This window comes from Cimex lectularius, unplaced genomic scaffold (assembly GCF_000648675.2).
Source record: "Cimex lectularius strain Harlan isolate CLEC.00 unplaced genomic scaffold, Clec_2.1 scaffold6, whole genome shotgun sequence".
NCBI lineage: Eukaryota > Metazoa > Arthropoda > Insecta > Hemiptera > Cimicidae > Cimex > Cimex lectularius.
The window spans coordinates 73,851-100,000 of record NW_019392677.1 but is presented as its reverse complement, the minus strand read 5'-3'; the positions used below and the strand labels follow the sequence as shown (position 1 = coordinate 100,000).

Genomic DNA, 26,150 nt, shown 5'->3' with positions numbered 1-26,150 from the left:
GTTTGTTGTTCAAACCTGGATTAAACCGAGCGAACCCAACGACAAGAGTGGAGCCGCATGATGTTCAGAGCACACGTGATCACTTGAACCACCTCATTCCTCCCTCAGGATTTTACCACTCCAAAAATAAAAGGACTCTTACTTTTTACTGTCTTTGTGATATTTTGAGGGTTGATGAATTATTTATCCATGTGCTTTGTTTTTCAAAGAGCTTTACAGAGAATCTTTGTTTGTTAATACACCAGACCTGTTTTACTGCTTGCTTCTGTAGTATTGTAGTTCGTCTAATTCGAATAGGCCTCAATTACTTACAGGTTTAGAATCTATTGTAGTTGTATCTTAAAACACAGGTTTTGCACTAGTAATAAGACTTAAATAAGTTTTTGAAACAGGAAAAACTGAAATCAAGTTTTTACACACATACAAACTTGTTTATCCTGAGAAAATGAATTTTTAACTATTATTATTATTTTTTAAATTTATTTATTTATTATTTGTTTTATTGGCCTTATATTGGCCTTATGATCTTGCATATTAGCCATAGTACGAATTCTTGTGTGTTCAAATTGGGGGTTATCGGGAAAAAAGGGCCAGAGACGACGGTGGGAATCGAACCCACGACCGCGGCGTGAGAGTCTCTCATGCTAACCACTCGGCTACCGCGGTCCCGTAATACATGTATTGAAATTTATTTAAAACAACTTTTTAATGGGCTTAGAAACAAACACCCGGTGAAGATTTGAATAAGGCAAATCATAAATTATTTACCTGAATGAGAAGAGAGAAAAATGGTGAAGCATGATGAAAAATGAATCCTTGCAGTTTGAGCGGAATGACGTATAAAAAGATTAGAATGATTAATTGCGCAATGGTGGAACAAATAGTTGTTGAAAGAAATCTAAATGTAGAATAAGATTTGGAGTACGAGAGCGAGACAGACGAGACAGAGACTAAACAGAAAAGGATTGTGATTTGGAGTGTGTGTGTGAGAGAAAGAGAAAGAGAGAGAGTGAGAGAGAGAGAGAGAGAGCGAGAGAAAGAGAGAGAGAAAGAGAGAAAGAGAAAGAAAGAAATGCGGTGCCTTTCTCTGGATCATCACAAAATATTGACAACAGACTTATATTTTATAAATTCATTTTTTTAATCCAATATTTTCTAGTATTGTATAAATTTATTTATTTTAATCCAAAATTTTCTAGCATTGTATAAATTCATTTTTTTATCCAAAATTCTCGAGCATTGTATAAATTCATTTTTATTTTATTTTTTTAATCCAAAATTTTCTAGCATTTTATAAATTCATTTTTTTAATCCAAAATTTTCTAGCATTTTGTAAATTCATTTTTTTAATCCAAAAATTTTCTAGCATTGTATAAATTCATTTTTATTTTATTTTTTTAATATACAATTTTCTAGCATTTCCTAAATTCATTTTTTTATTTTATTTTTTTAATCCAAAATTGTCTAGCATTTTATAAATTTATTTATTTTAATCCAAAATTTTCTAGCATTGTATATTCATTTTTATTTTATTTTTTTAATCCAAAATTTTCTAGCATTTTATAAATTCATTTTTTAATCCAAAATTTTCTAGCATTTATAAATTCATTTTTTTAATCCAAAATTTTATAGCATTGTATAAATTCATTTTTATTTTATTTTTTTAATCAAAAATTTTCTAGCATTGTATAAATTCATATTTTTTATTTCATTTTTTTTTAATCTAAAATTTTATAGCATTGTATAAATTCAATTTTTGTAATCTAAATTTTTTTTTATATATTTTTTTCACATCCTACATGTATTTGTAAAATTTAAACAATGTTTATAAATGAAGTTGGTGTCCGAGCGGATCGAACTCACGATAGATCGCTCAAGTGGTAAAGTAGCGGCTTATTTAGCCGAAGGTCGTGGGTTCGAATCCCGCTCGTGACACTAACTTTTTTACCTCAACCAATACCTTTCATAAATATTAATTAATTGAATTTGTTTTATGTTCGTACACAAAAGTGGTTTTTTTCTTTTTTTAATTAATATTTTTGTTTTTGAATATTTTTATTTTCCCACTAACTAAATTTTTTAATAAATCCCTGAATTATCGAATATATCGGTGTTCATATTACTGAAAAGGCAAGTACTTAAAAAAATATCAAAATTCAAAGAGCATAACTTTTTTTGTGGAGCAGTGTATTTAATATCTCTTGGGAAAACTAATCCTGTTTTATTATGAGAAATCATTAACGTATATGAGCGCTTCGACTTTTTATTTTATTTTAACAGGATTTCTATGATTTCAATAAAGATAAAATCCTCTTGCATTATGTGAGATTATAAATGAAGTTAAGCACTTTAAATATGATCTAGACTGTCGGAAAGAAGGACGAGCCTTCCAGGGAAGAGCGACTTCGAATTTATGCTTATGTCGTGTCCCGTGTCATTTCCACATCGAGAATCGTAAGGGCGCCTTTCGTGTGATGATTGACCGCAGGTGTTATCTTTCTTCTTCGGATTTCGTTTCTTCTATTTTTATTCTTCTCCTACGCGCCCTGCAAAGCGAGATGAAAGCTCGTCCGGTTTATTTAGCACGTTACAGTTTGTGACAAGGGGTTTGACGCTTTGAACGATTATTCGCCTTGTGGCCTTTTGTTGCAATTTTAACCAAAGATACAGATCGATAATCCTTTCAATAATTCGTGCAACAATTTAATATTAACGAGGATGACGGGTAGAAACGTTCCGCTATGCTTCATATTGACAGGGGGATTCAACATGACTCAAAGTTGATTCAAGCAAAAAAATACTGCAAAATTAATTTTACGTGTGTAATTATAGAAATTATTTCTTGTTAGCCATTTTAAACATGATATTTACCAGCCGTTCAATTATGTACTAATGATTTTACCATCTGTCAACAGTTATCCTGGTTTTCTTCTCCTTCGCAGACGGAAATGATTTTTTTTTTTTTTGGGGGGGGGGTTTACGCTGGCATATTAGCCATGAAGTTTTCTATTTTCATTTTACTGTCGAGCGGGATCGGCCGACCAGGACCAGGTCCCCGCCGTGCGCCCGCACCCACTCATTCAGTTCTATCATCTTCTCATCTTCTAAATTTTCATGGTTGAAGATAATCAAAAAGAAACGTTTATCGACTTTAGAAATCCATAGATTATGTTGAAAGCTGATGGATTGTTGCTTATTAGGACAGATTCTAAGTTTATTGGTTTGGAAATGTTTGGGACTTTGCTCAGATTTTTTAGCAGTTTGTCTCTTTCATTTTCGTATTCTGGACATTCAAAAATTATGTGGGAAGGATTTGAAGGGCAATCGCAAGTGGGACAGTTCGACGATGCCAAACCGATTCTCTTCTTGTAGCTACCCCATAGGCCATGATTTGTCTTCAGTCTAAAAATAGTAGAATAGAACTCCTTTGAAATTCCTTCTGGGCTATCGCCTTCCGAAAACCATGGTTTTTTTTCTTAAGCTCAGGGTACAGTGACCTGTAATAATTGCCAACATTTGATGCATTGTATTTTTCTTGCCACAGATTTCTACAAAACTTTTCCAAAAAGTTTTTCCCGTCATCTTTAGGAATTTTAATGTCAAGGGTTGGACCTGATGTTGCAGCCTCCTTTGCAAGTGCATCCACCCTTTCATTTTGCCATAAGCCTGCATGCCTCAAGCATTTTCTTACAGATTTGGGCAAAAATATAGTTTCTGCATTTATATTCTGGGGTAATGTTATTTATCCTTTCTATAATGCTTCGACAGTCTGTGAGGATACAAAATTTAGAATCACCCAATTTTCGTATGTAATCGAGAGCGCTATCTATCGCAATTAGTTCTGCTGTATAAACAGACATTAAAGTTGGAAGTATTGATGTTTAGGGTCAAAAAGGGCATAACCTGTTCTGCCGTCGATGGAAGAGCCGTCAGTAAATACGTACACATGTTCCGGATATAGATGACCCAAATGAGACCCAAATGATAGATGACCAAATTTCAGGTTGATCGCCCCGAATAAAAACATGTTGAAATCACATAATAAATTTCTATTATACCTTTTAACCGTGAAGAAAAATCTGCTTTAGATTTGTTTGTTCTCATCTTGCATTTTGTGGTTAATTTATCAGGACGAAATGGACGTAGGGGACCGGTCCACTAATCTCCCAGATGGAGGACAGATTAATTTTGTCTCGCCGCGGCCCAAAGGACCATTTATCATGCGATAATACGAAGAAAAAATTTAAGAAAATCCTGATTATCTGCATTAAAAAATACGCTACGTTTTGGAAAATATATCATATATACAATAAAAAAAACTTATTTAGTTATAAACCTACGCTTAAAATAAAAAAAAAAGAATAAATTTATACAATGCTAGAAAGTTTTAGATTTAAAAAAATGGATTTATACAATCTTTACAATACGATCTTCATTGAGATCATTATCACGGCCTGGGGTTTACAAACATTGTTTAAATTTAACAATTACATGTAGGATGTGGAAAAAAATGACTTTATACAATGCTAGAATTTTTAAATTCAATCAAAGTGTTTGTACTCATTCAAAGTGTTTGTTTTCTATGTAGATGTGTCATTCTTGTGTGTCGTGTTGAGAGTGCCAGTGATTGATGTTTTAATGTTTATATAAGTTGGATGGAAGTCGGGATATAAAGACATTTTTATATGAGGAGTCGGATTCTTTGAGATGAAAGGAGCCGACGATTAGAAAAAACGGGTGGTTCAGCCTATATCGTGCCTACGTTTCGATCTTTATTGAGATCATCTTCAGGGCCTGGGATTTATGAACATTGTTTAAATTATAGAAATACATGTAGGATGTGAAAAAATTAATTTATACAATGCTATTTGTAAAATTGAAACAATGTTTATAAATCCCAGGCGCTGAAGATGATCTCAATAAAGATCGAAACGTTGTCACGATGAAGAAAATATTTTTCTAAACCTTCGTCTCACCAGACCGCATCTCACTATCTCCAAATAATCATTGACTAACGGTCACTCAACACCACACATTTCTACATAATAATATTGTAATAAAATATAATCTTGATAATATTTGTCACGAAAGCCAATTAATTGTATATAACTAACTCAAGACCTCAAAAGGTCCAATGCTAAGGCATTCCAGATAGGTTTACCTTCGTACCCGAGGTACACTAGACTATGTCAGAATGCCAATATCAAAGGGCGACAAAAGCCCTTGGAAATTATGCTGGAAATTTCAGCTTTAAGCGTCCCATTGAGATGGGGGACTTTAATTTCGTTAACGTGAGATTCTTTGAATGTTTTTCAGAAATAATAATTTAAAAAGTTTTTGTTATCATCTGGTATATCATAACGAATTTGTATGGAAAATTAAGCGTTAATTAACTAAAATTCTCAACCTTTTAATTAACGTTTAAGAACACTATTTTTGTTAAAAAAAACCTACAGGTTGTAAAAGTCAAACTCGAACACAATTTTCAATCAATTAATTAATCTTTATGTAAGGTATTGATTGAAATAAAAAAGATTGTGTCTCGAGCGGGATCAGAACCCACGACCTTTGGCCGGGGTCGGGTGGGTTCGAATCCGCTCGTGACACTAGTTTTTTTATTTAGTTAATTGAAAGAAGTTATTTGGTCAGTCGGACCACGAAACATAATGCAGAATTTTCAATATTATTTTTGGCTGTATATTATTACGGTTATTTTTCAATTAATTAAGGTTTTTAGTTGAGATAAAAAAGTCAGTGTCACGAGCGGGATTCGAACCCACGACCTTCGGCTTAATACGCCGCTGCTCTACCACTTGAGCTATCGTGACTTCGATCCACTCGGGCACTAACTTCCCATCTCAACCCCCACCTTTTGAATTTTCCCTCCTTTTTGCCATTTTTGAAATGTCGTGTAATCTATTTGATTCCCGGCGACAAATTTGTCCGCTGAAGATCGTGGGTTCGAATCCCGCCCGTGGCACTGACTTTTTTATCTCAACTAAAAACCTTAATTAATTGAAAGATATTAATTGGTCAAGCAGACCACAAAAAATAGTGAATTACGGTTATTTTTGGTCAAATTGATCTTTTTCTGTTTTTCTCTACTATATTTATTTATACAAACTGTACCCTATTCTCACAATATTGATATGTATTAGTTTTAAAGGACGTTGAGAGGTAAATTTGAGAATATTCTTGACGAGCCGTTCACCTGGAGGCAGTACAGTCTGCTGAGGGACCAATCCCTGGCCTATTTTATTATTTATACAGGAAGCCGTGTACCCTTGTATTGATCGAGTAGTAATTCTTGCTTTATAAAGTCTCAAAAGTACTTTTGGTTCACTTTTCAATAAATTTGAGTGGATAAAATAACAAAACTGATTATTTGGAGATCTTGAAATGCGGTCTTGTGTGATGTAGGTAAAATATTTTCTTTAACGTGGCAACGTTTCGATCTTTATTTAGATCATCTTCAGGGCCTGGGATTTACAAACATTCCTTAGATTATACAAATTTGACGATGTGAAAATGGATTTATACAATGATGTGCGCGATATTGAAATTTTAGGTTTAACGAAGTATAAGTACTCACTCAAAGTATGTTTTGTGTAGTTGTGTCACGTTTGTGTGTCGCGTTGGGAGTGTTAGTGAGATATAAATGTGTTTTTGTTTATGTTTGATTTTGAAGGAGTGGGGAAGGTAGTAGGGATAGAAATACATTTTTCTATGAGGAATCGGCTTTTTTGCTGTGAAAGGGGCCGACAAATAGAAAAAGGGCAATGGTTTGTCGTTTGAGCTTAATTATCTTTTCAGGATTATTATACACGTGATTATTAGGGGAAGGAAGGATAAATTGTTGGGTATGTGGACTATGTAGAAAGTAATCATTTGGAGTTCTTGAGATGCGGTCTGGTGTGACGTAAGCTTTAGAAAAACATTTTCCGCGTTTCGCACATTCAAATTGAGCGCCATTAAAAAAATCAGCTGCTAATTGGAACGTCGCGTTGGCGGAGGTATCAGCGGGTTCACTTTGGCAATTCATGTCGTGAGATGTGGTTGTAGAAGTCCTTCAACCTGATGATGAGCTAAAAGGCTCGAAATCCGGTTAAACCTACTGTGAGTAGGAACTATCTTTTTAAAAATGATTGAACACCACACTCACTCCATCATTTATAATTTCTAAACATTTTCTTTATCGTGTCAACGTTTCGATCTTTACTGAGATCATCTTCAGGGCTCAAAGTGTTCGTTTTCTCTGTAGATGTGTCATTATTGTGTGTCGTGTTGAGAGCATCTCACGATTTCCAATTAATCATTAACTAACGGTCAACAATTAATCATAACTATTGCTATCTGGGAATAAAAAGGTCAAATAGCAAATCAAAGGTATGTAGGAACTAACGCTGTTTATTTTTCGTTTCCAGACTCTTGTTGGGACAAGTTCTTTCTTATCTGAGTGACACTCAGCGCTGAAAATGTTTTGTGCGCATAATTGTGTGGAATTAGTTGAGTTGTTTCATTAGTTTTTTTCTCTCTACTTTGGCTGATTTTCTACTCCTCTTCAAAATATGTGCAGTAGAAGGCAAAATAAAGTGGTTTCGACCTAACGCACTAGAACAGCATTTTCAAAAAATCCTCTTCGGTTCTATTAGACCGATTTTAATAACTCAGTGCTCATTTTTCTCGCCAAAATATCTAGTTTCAAAGAAAAGTGTGAAAAATGGGGGTTCTCACTTAAAATTAAGAATTTGAGTGGTGTTTAATGACCGTTAGCCAATGATTATTTGGAGATCGTGAGGTGCGGTCTGGTTTGACGTAGGTTTTAGAAAAACATTTTCTTTATCGTATCAACGTTTCGGTATTTGTTGAGATCATCTTCAGTGCTCAAAGTGTTTGTTTCCCGTGTAGATGTGTCATTCTTGTCTGTCGTGTTGAGAGTGCCAACAACTTTTGGGTCCAATCCAGGTTGAAAAAAATAAATCGACCTTCAGCAACAAACTACATGAAAAATGAAGGGGAGTCTGAATGCGTACTTGTTTCCTATCTAGAACAGTGAAGAAAAAAAAATACTATTAGCTGAAAAGATCATCTTCATATGTGATTTATTTTTATCAGGACAGATAGGAATATCTCCAGTTTATACTGAATAGAGAGTGGGACCAAGCGTGCTGCCTTGCGCAATAGCCGATATGGCATAGCGGATCTGAGAGAAGAAGGAGGACGTCTAAAAAACCAGAGCAGCATTTCTTCCGCTCATGCAATTGACTATAACACAGTTGAAATTGTAGAATACAAATGGTAGAATGATATCGCCAGAACCTGAAATAATGGGATTGATTGTCATTGTAGCTTCGAAATATGGCGTAAAGGTGTTTTTAAGATTTTGCCAAGTTTGGGACACACAACAAAAACAAAACAGACCGACGATAGAAAAAAGGAGTAATGTTTGTCGTTCGGGCTTGGTTATCCTTTCAGGATTATTATAGACGGGATTATTAGGAAAAGGAAGGATAAATTGTTGGGTATTTAGATTATTTAGAAATTGTTTGATGGCTGGAATGTAACAATTGTTTTATATCCATTATATTTCGTGATCCGATTGACCAAATAGCTTCTTTCGATTAATTAATCTTTATGTAAGGTATTGGTTGAGATAAAAAAGTCAGTGTGATGAGCGGGATTCGAACCCACGACCTTCGGCTAAATACGCCGCTGCTCCTACCACTTCAGTTATCGAGACTTTGATCCTCTCGGAAACTAACTCTCCATCTCAACCTACGCAATGAATTGTTCTTTATGGAAGTTATTGGTTCAGATAAAAAAGTCAGTGTCACGAGCGGGATTCGAACCCATGACCTTCGGCTCAATACGACGCTATCGTCACTTCGATCCATCGGATACCAACTCCCCATCTCAACCTACAACCTTTTTAACTTGAACCTGGACTTTGGAACCAATTTTGGAAAAAAAGGGGATGATCTGAATCTTGAAGATGATCACGATCTCCAAATAATCATTAATTAACGGTCACTAAATACCACACAACAAAACCATGTTTATTTGTAACAATGTAGTCTCCGTTTCAGTCAAATTAGGTCAAAATCGTTGTCAATATTGCCAAGGGCGTGCATTCGTTAAAAACCGTATTATTAACAAACGGCGATAAATCATTTGAACGTGCAACAGATGTTCGATTTGCATGATGGCATGGGACATGCACGCCAGCTTGTCCTCACTTCACGGAAGCGTCGTCCCGATCGGAAAGCGTGCCTTGGATTCGTGCCTCGGCAAATATCGGCTACCTTCTTGAAGTAGTCACGTTATTTGTTAATATTAAGAATGACGAGACCCGATGGAAATGAGTAAACGAGCTACGTGATGGATTTTCTCAATTACGATGCCAAGTGGGCCAACTTTTGTTCGACAATTGCAATTACAGGAAGAAAGCTAATGCCCTAAGCTTTCAAAAGTTTTATCGTTCAATGTAGGCATTTCACACTTCATTTAACTCAATAAACTACAAGATTTATACAGCAGCTAGGGAACACAAAAAACATTTATTTCTTAGATAAAAGCACAGATCGAACTCTTCTCAGAACTATAAGGAATATTAACCATGGCCCGTGTAGAAAATGAAAAAGAATGGTAGAACGATGTTAACAAGACTGAGCATAGGACATACGCGTCTCACCAATGGCTCTGGATGGCGGTTCTCAGGAAAGTTTAACTTGTAATCAAAGTTTATTTAGATTTTGCGATAAGGTTCTTAAAGTTAGTCTGTAAGTTTGTTCTCATTTCAGGCTTATTGTACCTTCCTAGTTCCTTAGTTCAGTGCAATAGACTCAATCCTTCTTCTCAGAAGTATCAGATCATTGATGCTACAAGTTCATTCCCTAGATTTTTCGTATGTTAGAGCTGTTGGTCCGGATTCGAAGATGACATGGGTGGCTGTTTCCTCCTCCTCATTATTTAATCTGCAGATAGGATCATGTTTGTATATGCTTTTTGGCACTTATTGGCTCTGTCTTCACCTGCGGGTGGAGAAAGTTGTGAGATGATGATGATGATGAAAGTAGGAAGATTTGTGCTCTCTAGGCACTGCAGCCTTCTGGCTGTACCTTTCTAGTCATCCACCCAGGGAGTTGAAGCCCACTTAATGTGGAACTACAACGACGACGGGTGGTACAATGTGGATAAGGCTCGGGGCTCGGAAAAGGCGTACCTTGTCCTCATCCACGTCCCTTTCTCAATCCAGATTCCTTCATTCTTCCCTGCGACTTCGCCCAACCCTTGGTTTAGGCGGAAAATAATGGTGTCTAAAGCACAAGCTGTACTCGTGTCGGCCTCGGGTCGACATGGGGCGGCGGGTTCCATCAGAGACACACGTGGGTTAGGGTACCAGATCCTGTCTGCACAGACGGGGGAGGGTACATAACCATCTGTACTACGGGGTAACAGAAATGTTCCAATGTTCAGCCCCTCTTACACTGGGAATGGACTCGTAGTTGGTCGTGGCGAGACCACTGGAAGGTACCAGGAGAGAGTGCCTGTCTTCTATCTGTGACCTTCGCATGAAACTTGCGTATGACCATCGTTATACACCCGTCCTCACGGGATACGACGGATTCGCAGTTTTTCCAGCTTCCTTTGACACCTTACGTAACTTCATTCCTTCCGAAATTTGTTAGATTCTTGGATTGTTTCTGTCCAATGAGTGAATTCCATTGTTCCGTAATTTTCTTTTTGTCCTTCTGTCTGAGGTCCTCATTAAAAGTGTGGGTTCCTATGCCATAGAAGGGTTCGGGTCTTTTCAGCGGTGTACGAGCCCCTTCCTGTTAGGAGCACCTTCCCAGTTCCCTAGTTCAGTGCAATCAACTCAATTCTTCTTTTCAGAAGTATTAGGTTATTGACATTAGCTGCTACAATTTCATTTCCTTGGTTTTTTTTCTGTAATCTAAATTGGGTGGGTTTTTTCCTCCTCATTGCATAATCTGCAGATGTGATCATTGTTGTATATGCCCATGTTGTGTCGATGTTTGCCCAGATGCCAGTGACCGGTTAGTAGTCCTACCACTCCTCTGAGTTTAGCCCTCTCCAATTGCAGCGGTGATTTTGCCAGTATTGATGAGGGTTGTTTCATCATAAGTTTACTGTGACTAGCGCCTCATAGGAGAGATTAAGGGTTCTACTTCGGTTGGTTGTCGCAAACGAGAGGTCAGAACCACTTCACTATTGCCAAATTATTAGAAATTAAGATTACAAGGGCTATTCTTCGAAGAATTCTACTATGACAAATACGGACCCAACGCGATCCCACTTGGTAAATTTATTATAGGTCACCACGGAACTTCGGAGTTAAATGATGTTAGTTTTTAGTAATGGTTAATTTTTGGCTCTTTTGATGCATTGTATTTTTACCGTGGACCTTCCCAATATCGAAAAGGTGCCCGATAACAAACTGGTTCGATTTCATGGTCCAACCCGCCGACTAAAATATCCTAGTGCCGGCTCATTTCTGTTTACCGAATCGAAATTTATGCCGTGTTTGGCCTGTGGGCAAACATAAGAGGCGTCGGCTCATGGCGTTGATGGAAATGTATTTACTTACGGTTCGAATTTCCAAGTTCGACTTCGCGATACTCGGCCTCCTAAAAACAAAACAAAAACGAATACGCCTTTTTATAGGCATCGGCGCATTTTCCGGGCGCGTATGCACGTAACAATGTTATTTTTAAATGCGGATTCGCGTTTATTTACACGGCGTCGGGCTTTAACAGGAAGCAGGTCGGATGCCGAACCAGAATAATTGAGCAAAATTGCAACGTCTCGACGTCGAACGGCCAATTAATAACAATTTGAGCTTTTCTGTTGGTTCATTAGTGAAGAAAACATCGCAATATCAGCCATGCTAGATACATTTCAATGGGAAATCGAAGATTTGAATTATTCAAGGCAACGAGCCTAACCAAACTTGTGCTTTAGCATGATAATGCTTTTTGGCCGTTTCAGTATTCTCAGAAAATTCTTCAATAATCTGGATATGCAAATAGATTTAAGCATTTAAAACGAGAGTTGTCTCTCAATAAAAATTGTCTTTTCTTTCCGTTGGGACATCCACGCAATATGTGCTTATCACAAAATAATCAGAAAAGAAGAAACGATGGGAAAAGAAATAAAAAGGATAAAAAAAGTTGGTGTCGTCAAAGAATTTAATTTTATCAAAGGATTTACATAAAGGCGCTTATATAGATAATCCAGTAGCTCAACATTTTTCGCATTAATAATAAATAAATTAATTGTTATTAATCATAATGAAAAACTTATGAAACATTCGAAAATCTATGAGTAACCTTCCTATACACCTTTGATCATTTAGTATCAAGAAGTGTATTTGCGGACAATACAACGATTGCATTAGTAGTCAAAATGTTTTAAATACCAAGATTTTTTAGTGATCACCACAGAGTAAACCACAAAACGTTTAATCCTTTTTAAAAAGATAGTTCCTACTCAGAGTAAGTTGTTTTGCAACGATCCGGATTTCGAGCCTTTTAGCTCATCATCAGGTTGAAGGACTTCTACAACCACGTCTCTCGACATGAATTGCCAAAGTGAACCGCTGATACCTCCGCCAACGCAACGTTCCAATTATCAGCTGATTTTTTTAATGACGCTCAATTTGTTGCAGAGGAACACCATCTAGTAATGTTGGTAAAAATTTCTTTAAAAAATTCAGGAACTGAGCACCATTTAAATTATTTTTGAATCGAAATGACGCCCAATTAATTTATTTCCGAGAAGTCCACATTAAAGTTGATACTGTTAACCACCTGATGACAAGAGTACGAAATTCTTGGATTTTCCATTGCGTCTAATGTTTCTTTCAGAAATGCCGATTGGGGAGGCTGAAGAAAACGTTCTTCCATTCTATGGACTGATTAATCAAAGTTAACCTCTAATGGCGTACTTAACCGTTGGAATTTTTGAACACGGGCAGTGGAAAATCCAAGAATTTCGTACTCTTGTCATCAGATGGTTAACAGTATCAACTTTAATGTGGACTTCTCGGAAATAAATTAATTGGGCGTCATTTCGATTCAAAAATAATTTAAATGGTGCTCAGTTCCTGAATTTTTTTACCGAAGTTTTACCAACATTATTAGATAGTGTTCCTCTGCAACAACGTCAAATAATGATTCTCCATCTTGACAATTTTTGTAATATTTCCTCTAGCCACGTTCGAAAATTCCGACGGTTTAATACGCCATTAGAGGTGAACTTTGATTCATCAGTCCATAGAATGGAAGAACGTTTTCTTCAGCCTCCCCAGTCGGCATTTCTGCAAGGAAGACGCCCGTCATAATGAGAGTCCAGAAGTCCCTGGACAAGATAAGAGCGATACGGCTTACAATTGTAAGTCCGGAGTACATCTCTTATTTTATTTTTTCAAAAACCTAAAATCCTTTCATCATTTCGCAGAGAGGGATTCGAATTTTCGCGAACATACATTAAAGTATTCAGCACCTTGTCGAAATTACGCTGCAGGTTTCTTTTTGCCACAACTTTTTTTTAAAATTCAATACCAATTTCAAATCCGAGTGCACCGTTGTTTTTAGTGTAAAAAACCCTTTAAAATGATGTGTCAGGATGTATAGGACTTGAAATTTTGATGTTGAACTGGGCCTGGTGTACCGTGTATCATTTTCTCCAAAAAATGGTAAAAATTTGTAACTAGACTAAAAAATATCAAATACGTCTTTTTTCTTTTTTGATAACGTCAATGGTTCAGAGAAAATCACCCGGGCCATCTAAAAAGGACACCCTGTATGAATTAGTACATCACTGTCTCTCCAGAACATTTTCGCTGAGAATGAACAACATATTTATTAACTGGCATGCTTATGCCGCTCATTTTATATCCAGATCGAACTGGACAACTAAAATTTGCAATTCCTTCACAACTGGTCACCTCTTCCCTTAGTTGAATGGTATTGTTTTGCGTGTATATATTTTTTTTCTATCCGGGTCGAATTCGCATACAATTTGCGATGCAGTCTTCAATAGTTTAATCGGAGGGCGTCTGTGGCCGCAACGGTTTGGGCGTTGACACGGCGCTCATCACTGTAAGGTAAAGGTGCCGGGTTCGAATTCAGCGGCCCTGCATGACATACTTACAAATGTTTTTTTTTTTTTTCAAAAACACCGGCACCCTGAGGGTTTATATGACCTCTGCTGTTGCGAACCCTCGTAAAAAAAAGTTTAATGTTATAGAGAATCCTGGGCCACAGAAAGATCCTTGTGGACAGCCTTTCTTCATTTTACGGCACCATTCACGCCGAATAGAGAATCCTGTGAAGTGCTATTCGGAAGGCAAGGTCTGGATAGTATGGAGGATGGAGCATTTGTTGTCAAACTTAAGCGATGATTGTAGTTCATGTTGTTTTAAAAAAAATTATCTTAATAAAGGTAAATACAGAAATAACCTACTTAAAACCATGCCAGTTTCAGTATGCACAAAGTACTGTACGACTTCGATGGTACATCCTAACTTTAGTTTTTTGTATGAATAAAAATTATGTAATTGCTCTCATATTTGGTCAGCCAGGTTTCAGGAGTGAACAACTAATGAAATCATAGAATAGGGTGTTTATTTGCTGCAGCGTGAATGTTTGTCATTTAAGCCCCATTCTACAAAGAAATATTTTGCGTTTTCCAAACAGGTCGAAATGTGAAATAAAACGTCATTAAAATGAGAAAAAGAGACGATTAAGCTTGACATTTAAAGCCTGTTGACATTGCAAATAGTATAAATCCATAGGGAGTTGATTTTTATAAGGGCAGAATGTGAAAATTCCACGGTGCAAAGACGTGCTTTCGAACCTCGTAGAAATCCCACTAGTCTTACGCCCTCGCGTCCGAAAATATTTCAGAGATCAAACAAATCTCGCCCCATTTCTTAAAAACCAAACAAAGAAAACATGGTTGTAAACGAAGAAAATGGACAGGAATGAAAACAAATTCGGATATAGAAATTTATTATATTTACATTTATTGTAACGTACGACATTTATTAGCACGTTAGCTGATTGTGAGGACAAAAGGGGTTGATATTCACGTTCATATCAAACAGCTGGCACATGCCGGATGTCACTGGAGAAAAATTAAAATACACAATACTATCAGACAGATACCGACGGTGCTGTCATTCATCAATACATCCTCGGTTCAAAATTCACATTATTGAAAAGCCCCAAAACTAAATTTAAATTATCAGAAAAACGACAATATTACATTAGAAAGGCAATATATAATCATAATTAATTTAAATTGTAGAAATCATTAATCTTTCCTGGACTGTCACGATAATCGCTGATCGGGCTCATCAGCAGCACATTTCAAGAATTCAATTAAAAGAAATATCAAAAAAATTGGTTATATGTTTAATGATCAGCATACACATTACATATACAAAAGTAATTACACAATATTACGTTTATTTTTTCCTGTTTCTTTATTTTTCTCTCATTCTACTTATGCTTGCGTGCGTACATGCGAAAAACTCATTCATATTAGGAGTAATTTTCGAAATAATTATTTATTCGCAGTGATTTTTGTAATGCCAGTTGACCTGGAAAACCATTGGAAAAAGATTACCCACATAGCGATGTCATGCTCTTATCAATATGAACACATGGGTCAAAATAAACATTTTTTTTATCCTCTCTGTTATTTTTGCACAAAGTTATATAGAGTGAAGTTACATCTTATTTGTAATGTTTAAACGAAAATTTTCTCTTTTTTACCAGTTTATAAAAAATTACATATTAATATTGGGTTGTCCGGAAAATAATGCAGGATTTTAAGTTTTCATTAAAAAAAATCTATATAAAATATTCTGTTTACGTTTACAGGATTACTCATTTGTATGAATGTCAACACTTATTAATCCTCTTCCAAATGATATTGTTTGTTTACCTCTGTAGCATTCCGCTACTTGGAAATAATTCAGTCATCCTTATAATGTCAAAGCGAGAATTTCGTACGATTTTCTTTTACGAGTTTAAACTCGGCCGAAGCGGAGCCCAAACGGCTAGAAACATTAACCAAGTCTGGGGCGAGGGTTGTGTTAATGAGTGCACTGTGCAAAGGTGGTTTAAAAAATTTCGGGAGGGAGATTTCAGCCTTGAAGATGAAGAAGGTCGTGGAAGGCCTTCCTCTCTTAATGATGATGTTCTGCGATCAGTGGTGGAAGAAAACCCCAAAACAACTGTTCGAGAACTTGCAGAGCAACTCAAAGTCAGTAAAACGACCGTCGCTGACCACCTCAAGGCGATTGGAAAAGTGAAAAAACTCGAAAATTGGGTTCCACACTCATTAAACGATCGCCAAAAAAATCAGCGCTTTGATGTTTGTGCATCACTTCTTTGTCGAAACAAAAATGACCCATTTCTGGCCAGAATTGTTACATGTGACGAAAAGTGGATTCTGGACAGTGGCTCGACAAAGGAGAAGCTCCAATACATTTTCCAAAGCCCCCAACTCATCAAAAAAAGGTAATGGTTACGGTATGGTGGGCTTCATTTGGTTTAATACACTACAGCTTCTTAAATCCTGGCGAAACCATCAATGCTGAATCATACTGTAACCAAATTAATACCATGCATCAGAAATTGGCAGTAATGAAGCCCTCTTTGGTCAATCGGAAAGGGCCCATTTTGTTGCATGACAACGCTCGACCACATGTGTCACGTGTAACGTCACAAAAATTATTGGAGCTTGGCTATGAAACTTTGCCTCACCCACCCTACTCTCCGGACCTCTCGCCTACTGACTACCATTTTTTTAGACACCTGGACCACTACTTACAACACATAATATTCAAAAATCAAACGGAACTGGAAAATGCATTTATTGACTTTATCAATTCTAAAAATTCTGAATTCTACTCAGACGGAATTAATAAGTTACCAACACGTTGGGAGAAATGTATTGAGAGTATGGGAAATTATTTTGATTAAAGAACATTGCTTTAAAGTAACTAGTTTCTTTTTTTTTGTTTAATACCAAAATCCTGCATTATTTTCCGGACAACCCAATATATATGTATCTCGTGCACTCACCCTCTCTCTCCATCTATTGATCTATATATCTACTTCTTATTTACCCTATGCGATCTGCCTCCCTCCTGCTTTCCTCTAACTCTCTCTCTCTCCCTTTCTCTCTCTTTCTCTACCTCTAATTTTACCTTTATCTTTATCCTCTACTACAATTTTTATTTTTAACTTTATTACCATCTGTACCATCCTCTACCTCTTTTCCTATTTCTCCCTCACTCTCACTCTCTCCCCGTCTCTCTCTCTCTCTCTCTCTCTCTCTCTCTCTCCACCTATTGATCTATATATCTACTTCTTATTTACCCTATGCGATCTGCCTCCCTTCTGCTTTCCTCTAACTCTCTCTCTCTCTCCCTCTCTCTCTCTCTCTCTCTCTCTCTCTCTCTACCATTATTTTTACCTTTATCTCTACCTTCTTTCCGTATTTCTATTTTTACCTCTACATCTATCTCTATCCTCTACTTCTTTTCCCATTTCTCTCTCTCTCTCTCACACCCACCCTCCTTCTTTTAAAAATATTTGCTTTACTTACCTTACACGCATACACATCCTCACCACTCTCTAGCTTATCTCACTCTCTCTCCCCCTCCCTTTCTCCCTCCCTCCCTTTCTCTCCCTCTCCCATTCCCTTTCTCCCTTCCCTTTCTCCCTTTGCTCTCTCCCTCTCCTTCTTCTTTTCTCTCTCTCCCCTCCCTTTCTACCTTCGCTCTCTCCCTCTCCTTCTTCTTTTCTCTCTCTTCCCCCTCCCTTTCTCTCTCTCTCTCTCTCTCTCTCTCGCTCTCTCTCTCTTCTCTCCCCCTCTCCCTCCATCTATTGATCTATTTATCTACTTCTTATTTGCACTGTGCCATCTGCCTCCCTCTGTCTCTCTTCTATCTTCGCTAAATATTCGCTTTATTTTTGCAAAATAACAAAATTAGCCGTGTATTATCAGATATTATTACCATATTTCTTGAAAAAGATTATTAATCAAAACTCTGTCTCTTTTTCTCTCTTACACACCTTACACACCCACCCACACTACTTTCTATCTTATCTCACTCTCTCTTTCTCTCTCCCCCTTCCCATCATACCCGTTTATTCACTCTCCCTCTCTCTATTTATCTATTTACCTATCTACCTCCTTCGCCTTAATTTAATAATGTAACAGAATTAACATATATTATCTCATATTTTTACATCTGTTGAAAAAGGTTATTAAGCAAAATAGTCTCTTTTGCTCCTTCTAACTATTAAATATTTCTCCCTTGCACATTCACACAGAGTCACACACTCTTTCTCTCCCTCTCTCTCTCACTCTCATTCTCCATCTATCTGTCTACCTATCTACGTATTTATCTATCAATCTATCTAGCTATTTATTTGCTTTTTTTGTGGTTGTTCTCTCCTCCCTTCCTCCCACGGACAATTTCTCTTGCTTTAGTCTCTCCCTCTCCATCCATCTATCTACCTATCGATTTACTTTCCTATTTATCAATCTATCTATTTATTTATTTCCTTTTTTTCTGGTTGTTCTCTCCCCCCCACAGCCGTGGCCAGTTTCTCTCTCTCTCTCTCTCTCTCTCTCTCTCTCTCTCTCTCACTCTCTCTCTTTCTCTCTATCTCTCTCTCTCCCCCTCTCTCCCTCTTTATCTATCTACCTACCTATTTATGAATCAACCAATTAACTAACCAACCAACCAACCAACCAACCAATCAATCAAACAATCAATAACTCTATATATCTATCTTCTTTTTTGTGGTTGTTCTCTCCACCCTCCCTCCTATGGCCACCTTCTCTTGATTAATCTCTCTCTCTCTCTCTCACTCTCTCTCTCTCTCCATTTTCTTTACCTTTTACCTTATCTTACTCCCACAATTTTCCACTTTCTCTCTGTAACCCATTATATATCGATTTCTCACTATGTCTCATTTCTCTTTCCCAGAATCATTTAATTTTACCATTCGATTCTTACTTTTTTTTGTAATATTTTTCTGTACTATTACCCTCACTTTCTCAAATTCTCTCTCACTCTCTCTTTCCCTACTTCTAATTTTACCTTTTCTTTATCCTCTACTACTATTTTTATCTTTATTACCATCTGTACCATTCTCTACCTCTTTCCCCATTTCTCTCTCCCTCTCTCTCTTTCTCTACCTTCAATTTTACCTTTATCTTTATCCTCTACTACTATTTTTATTTTTAACTTTATTACCATCTGTACCATCCTCTGCCTCTTTCCCCATTTCTCTCTCCCTCTCTCTCTTTCTCTACCTCTAATTTTACCTTTATCTTTATCCTCTACTACTATTTTTATTTTTAACTTTATTACCATCTGTACCATCCTCTGCCTCTTTCCCCATTTCTCTCTCCCTCTCTCTCTTTCTCTACCTCTAATTTTACCTTTATCTTTATCCTCTACTACTATTTTTATTTTTAACTTTATTACCATCTGTACCATCCTCTGCCTCTTTTCCCATTTTTCTCTCTCTCTCTACTATTATTTTTACCTTTACCTCTACCTTCTTCCCCTATTTCTATTTTTACCTCTATATCTAACTCTATCCTCTACCTCTTTTTCCATCTCTCTCTCTCTCTTTTATTCTTCCTTTCTCTGTCATTCACTTTCTACTTCATCTCTTTTTATTGTAGTATTTTCTCTCCCATCTCACTCTCTCTCACTCTAACTCTCTCTTTATTGATATCAATCTTTTTCACATTCAATCATATCGTGTGACATATATATATCTACTATTGTACCTGTAGAATTCTATTTATTTCTATTAATCTTTTTCTCTCGCACTCTATTCATCTACCAATTTTTCTATGTGTATAATAATTTCTAACTAGTTTAATTTACTTTACTTTTTATCTATCTATCTATGTCTTATGATTGGAACTACCTCTACTTGACAATGCATATCCCAGTGGTTGTTAACATCTCATGTTTCAGCAAAATATTTGATTAACTACGATAGTATTTAATCAAATATATTAATGTGCTGAAAGTATAATATAATTCATCCCCTTCACGCGGCACACCCGATTGATTGGTAGTGTTACAAAACTAATTATTAAACGATAAAAAATTTGTATTGACCATAAACAAATTAATCATTTAGCTTCTATTGGCATATCTATTCTCAAGTTTCTGCACTTATCCGATAATGTAGTCAACTGGTTTATATCCGCAATTTAACTAAAATGCAATTAATTAATTTAAATTTAATTAAACTAATTTAATTGCTAAATAGACATAAATGTTTAAATAGATAACTAAAATAAGCTACAAATTGGATTGATCGTTTCCCTGGTTTTATCCGAGAGAGGCAGTTCGGCATTTTCGATAAATGTCAAATGTACAAAAAATGTGTATCAAATATATTTTTTGAAATATCGTGACATTTTAATAGCCTGTTAGTACTTATCACAGTAATAAAATATTGATGAAACCTTATGAGCACGAAAACCCCCAGTGTTATCGCAGGATTATGTTAAAAAAATTTGGAAATCTTATATTTATTGTTGGATTAAGGTGTAATAAATAATGTATTAAGCATAAAAAGCGAACATTTCTTATGACGCGCTGCTCTGAACTTATATATTTATTTAACATTCAATCGGCATTTTCAAAAGGGTCTCCTGTTTCGCCATTCTTTCATGAAAGCTATTAAAAACGGCCACAGTTCAAACCTGTATGGGCCGAGCGTGATTTTATTTATCGCGAGGTTAAATTCACCTATTTGCAATCTGCGATCGCCAAATATGAAACTGCTTGTTCATTTTTTTGTATTGCTAAACCCATCTTCGATTCGTACGTGACTCAGAGCAGAGATGACAGAAATGTTTCCCCTTCGGTTGCGAAGTCGGGAGGGAGAGAGAGAGAGCGATGGAGGTAGGGAGGAAGAGAGAGCGTGAGAGAGAGAAAGATGAATATGAATAAATAGAAAGATAAATAGACACATTGATAGAAAGCCAGGTAGATAGATTAGACAGATATGTAGAAATACAGATAGATAGACGAGAGAGAGAGAGAGAGAGAGAGAGAGAGAGAGAGAGAGAGAGAAATGGGGAAAGAGGTAGAGGATGGTACAGATGGTAATAAAGGTAAAAATAAAAATGGTAGTAGAGGATAAAGAAAAGGTAAAATTAGAGGTAGGGAAAGAGAGAGTGAGAGCGAGAGAGAGAATGTGAGAACGTGAAGGTAATAGTACAGTAAAATATTAAAAAAAAAAAGAATCACATGGTAAAATTAAATGATTCTGAGAGCGAGAAATGAGACGGAGTGAGAAATCGATATATAGTGGGTTACAGAGAGGAAGTGTGAAATTGTGGGAGTAAGACAAGGAAAGAGGTAAAGAAAATAGAGAGAAAGAGAGAGAGAAAGAAAGAGAGAGAGAGAGAGAGAGAGAGAGAGAGAGAAGTAAAAACAGGTAGAGGATAGAGACAGATGGTAATAAAATAAAAAATAAAAATAGTGGTAGAGGATAGAGATAAAGGTAGAGGATGGTACAGTTGGTAATAAAGTTAAAAACAAAAATAGTAGTAGAGGATAAAGATAAAGGTAAAATTAGAGCTAAAGAAAGAGAGAGAGAGGGAGAGAGAAATGGGAAAAGAGGTAGAGCATAGTACAGATGGTAATAAAGTTAAAAATAAAAATAGTAGTAGAGGATAAAGAAAAGGTAAAATTAGAGGTAGGGAAAGAGAGAGAGAGAGAGAGAGAGAGAGAGAGAGAGAGAGAGAGAGAGAGAGAGAGTGAGAAATCGATGTATAGTGGGATACAGTGATAAAGCGTGAAACCGTGGGAGTAAGATGAAGAAACAAGCAGAGAAATGAGAGAGACACAGAGAGAGAGAGAGAGAAAGAATTGTGGAGTTCAGAGAGAAAACGATAAAGTGCGAAATTGTGCGAGTAAAATAAGAAACAAGGAAGAGAAAATGAAGAGAGTGAGAGAGAGAATTGAAAAGAGGAAGAGGATAGAGACAGATGATAGTAAAGTTAAAAATAAAAATAGAGGTAGAGGATAGAGATAAAGATAAAATTAGAGGTAGAGATAGATAGATAGATAGATAGATAGAGAGAGAGAGAGAGAGAGAGAGAGAGAGAGAGAGAGAGTGAGAGAGAAGAGTATGAAAAAGGTAGAGGATAGCAATAGATAGAGTTGAAGGTAAAAATGGACATATAGATATAAAGATAGACACAACAGTCAGTTATGTACATATCTCTGGTACTCCAGTCATTTTTTTTAAATGAAAATTTGACGTGCTTCCCCATCTGACAAATCTTAGCGCGATTATAACATGCGGACATTCATCGACTATGTAATATTTTTGAACCCCGCCTGACCTAGATATACAGCAATAGGATCAGGGACTGTCTAACCGCCGGTCTAATCAAATTTTTATCCCTAATATTCCTAACAAGAACAATATGGGGCAACTCAACAAAGAATGGCATTTCGTTATATTTTAACGGTATCAAACATTTTGTAACATTTTAACTGGGGCGGCCTTTTTTTAGCTGCCTTCCATCTGGCACAATCCAAAATGCGGACGATTGTTAAATAAGCGAACGCCATAGCATGATGATCTATTTGTAATGTGTATTTCTAGTATTATTAAACTAGTGAAAGAGGTAAAGTTTAACGAAGAAAACAAACTAAGTGGGATTACGTGTCCCGACCTAATGAGCTTTTGTATTTGATTTGGGATGTGAAAACTTCAATACAGACTAATTATTGAACAACGTATTATTCGAATTTATACGATGGCTAACTGTTGGGTTTAATGAAGAAGGCAACAAAACGCCTGAGTAATATCACTAATAGCCCGGTATCTTTAAACACACCTATTAATAGAACCTCGACCGCTAAGTACTTACGTCTTAAACAATGCCAAAAAACCCGCTATTTTTATAAAGACCAGACACACTCGAGATTTCTCTATTCTGAAGATTAGAATTCTGGATTATTCGGCGTCGTAATTTCATGGTGATCTAGTACGAAACGTCTGTTCAACCAGAGCCAAAATTGATTTTTAATTGGGCAGGTAGTGCGGGAAATAGAAACTACCGATGGCCGATAATTGGCTTATTGGTAAGGTTTGTCAGCGTTGTTCAATTTTGAAATCGAGCCAATGGTTGTCAGAGGGTAATTTCTATGGTACAAGATCTTGATGGATGTTCTACTCCTTAATGACTAAAGCCTTTTAAAAGTCACGACCGTGCGATTCGTCGTGTTTACATGTTTGCGTTCGGAAATTATTGACATTTGGCACACAAAGGACGCATTCATGTCACTCTTACAGATACACAGTTTCAAAGCTGGTATTCAGTTCATCAAAAGGTAAACAAATTTTATGTCAGATCATTCCAACATTAACCGACTTAGTAGTGCAGTGTTATAGACAAAAAAATGAGTAAGGCCACGCGCACACACGCGGTGTATATAAATAAATGGAGATTGAGAGAGAGTGAAAGAAGATACAGATATAGTTAAATGTAAATACAGAAAGGGGTGAGGAAAATTATAGTTAGAGGTATAAATGTAGTTCGATAGAGGAAAAAAAGAAAGAAAAAGAGAGAGAGATGGAGAGAGAGAGAGAGAGAGAGAGAGAGAGAGAGAGAGAGAGAGAGAGAGANAGAGATGGGCGGAGAGAGAGAGAGAGGGAGTGGAAGAGAGAGTAAAACTGAAAGAGGGGTAAGACGAAGAGGATAGCGATAGAGGTAGAAAGAAAAAAGTGAGAGAGCATAGATAGATAGAGATATAGATAGTCAGTCTATGCATCTCTATCTCTATACATCTATCTGTCTGTCTTCAGTCTATGTCACTCACACTTCTCTCCTCTCTAAACTCGAATCTTTTTTCTTCTCCGCCAGCACTATCCGTTGGTTACATTCCTACCTTTCCAATCGCCACCAAGCTGTCTCCCTTCCCAATGGCCTTACCTCCTCCTTCCTCCCTCTAAAATCTGGGGTACCCCAAGGCTCTAGCATCTCTCCTATCCTTTTTTCCATTTATATCAATGATCTGCCCGACTCCATCCATGTAACTATCACCTATATGCCGATGACTCCCAAATATACATATCCTTCCACCCTTCCGATCTTCACTCTGCCACTCTCAAGATCCTAAAAGACCTAAACTCCATCAACGATTGAGCCCATAAAAATTCCCTACTCCTCAATCCGACCAAATCCACCGCCATAATTATCGGGTCCAGGCAACTCCTCAATTCACAATGCACAATGCGGGCCCGACCATTCGGAGTGGACAAGCGGAGAGCGAGGTTGTGTCGGCCCTTAGGGGCTAGGGCGCCTCTACGCCAATGCTCCGACGGTAACACCATTCCGTCGTATGCGGAGGTGCGTCAGCTCTCATCTTGAGAATCAAAACGTCCGATAAGGCCGAAAAGGCCTGGTGCGGACGCTAAAGATCCTCTTTTCTTGTTGACGATGAGTTCTCGGGAACGAAATGTCTATCAGTCTATGAATCTCTATCTCTATAGATCTCTCGATCTATCTATCTACCTATCTATCTAAATATCTATCTATCTATCTACTTATCTGTCTACCTATCTATCTGTCTATCTATATTTTTTGTTTCTCTCTCATGTCTCACATGCTAACCACTCGGCTACCGCGGTCCCCCAAAAAATAAGTGCCCCAGGTGAGGCACGAACTCACAACCCCGGCATTATAAGTACCGTGCGCTAATCAATTGCGCCACTGGGGCTATCTATATTTCTCTCTATCAACCTAAGTATCTATGTGTAGAGATTAGTGACCGTTAATCTATAGTTATTCAGATAGCGTGAGATGCGGTCGGGACTTCCGACCGCATCTCACGATATCTGAATAACTAAGTATCTATCTCCATCTCTGTCTATCTATCCATCTATTCCCGCTCCTTTACCTCTAAAAGTACATGTTTAAGAGATATATATATATATATATATATAGATATATAAGTTTTACTCTATCGCTATGCTCTTCCTCTTATATAATTATCTCACTTTCAGTTTAACTCTGACTCTCTCTCTCTCTCTCTCTCTCTCTCTCTCTCTCTCTGTCCTTCTATCTACCTATCTATCTATTTATTCATCTATCTAACCAAACTTCTATCATCCACTCTTCTAAATAATCCTGCTAGAAGATCCAAAAGGATTGGCCATGCAATTCCTTGTTTAGTGAAGTGAGCAGTAAAAATATTGGATATCTAAGTCATTTTGCACATACTGTAAATAAGTTATTTACTTAATGCAATTGTTGATGGTTTCAGTTGTGAATAATGAAGTAAACAATGAAAAATATTTATAGAAAAGAAAAAAAAAGGCCATACTTGCTTAAATTGGCATGAAATTATTTGATAATTATTTAGAAATCGTGAGATGCGGTCTGGTGTGATGTAGGTTTCAGAAAAACATTTTCTTTATCGTGCCAACGTTTCGATCTTTATTGAGATCATCTTCAGGGCCTGGGATTTACAAACATTGTTTACATATAACAATTACATTTTGGATGTGGAAAAGTGAATTTATACGATGAAAAATATATATTTTATATTCAATCAAAGTATTTCTACTCATTCAAAGTGTTTGTCTTCTGTGTAATTGTGCTATTCTTGCGTGTCGTGTCGACAGTGCCAGTGAGATTTTGCTGTTTTATGTTTATATACGTTGGATTTTGAAGGGGTGGGGAAGGATGTTGGTATAGAAAAGACATTTTTGTATAAGCGTCGGCTTCTTTGAGGTGAAAAGGGGAAAAAATGTGTTGGTAATGGTTCGGCCAGATTATCCTTTCAGGATTATATAGAAAGGGATAAATAGGAAAAGGAAAGCTAAATTGTTGGGGCATTAGACTATGTGAAAAATATTTGATGTGTGGAATGAAATGTGATGATATAGGTATGTTATCTGTATTGAATTTGATTAATGATATAGGCGTAGCTGCGACTGAGTTTACATGTATCTGTTCTGTAATTGATGCTGGGGCTATCTCTGTTGATATAAACCATTTCTAAGAAATTACCTTTATGTTTGTTTTGTTCTGTGTGTAAT

The 26,150-nt window shown here is 36.7% G+C and overlaps 1 protein-coding gene and 2 non-coding genes across 3 annotated transcripts in view; 1 reads left to right on the top strand and 2 right to left on the bottom strand.

Annotated features, from left to right (window-relative positions):
* The window catches only part of LOC106673786 (photoreceptor ankyrin repeat protein-like), a 73,562-nt gene that overhangs the window by 10,691 nt on the left and 36,721 nt on the right, over window positions 1-26,150 (top strand). The gene's annotated exons all lie outside the window — the stretch shown is intronic.
* Trnan-auu lies at window positions 5,756-5,828 on the bottom strand. Its single transcript has one exon. It is a non-coding gene; the product is annotated as a tRNA-Asn (tRNA).
* On the bottom strand, window positions 24,753-24,826 carry Trnai-uau. The gene has a single exon. It is a non-coding gene; the product is annotated as a tRNA-Ile (tRNA).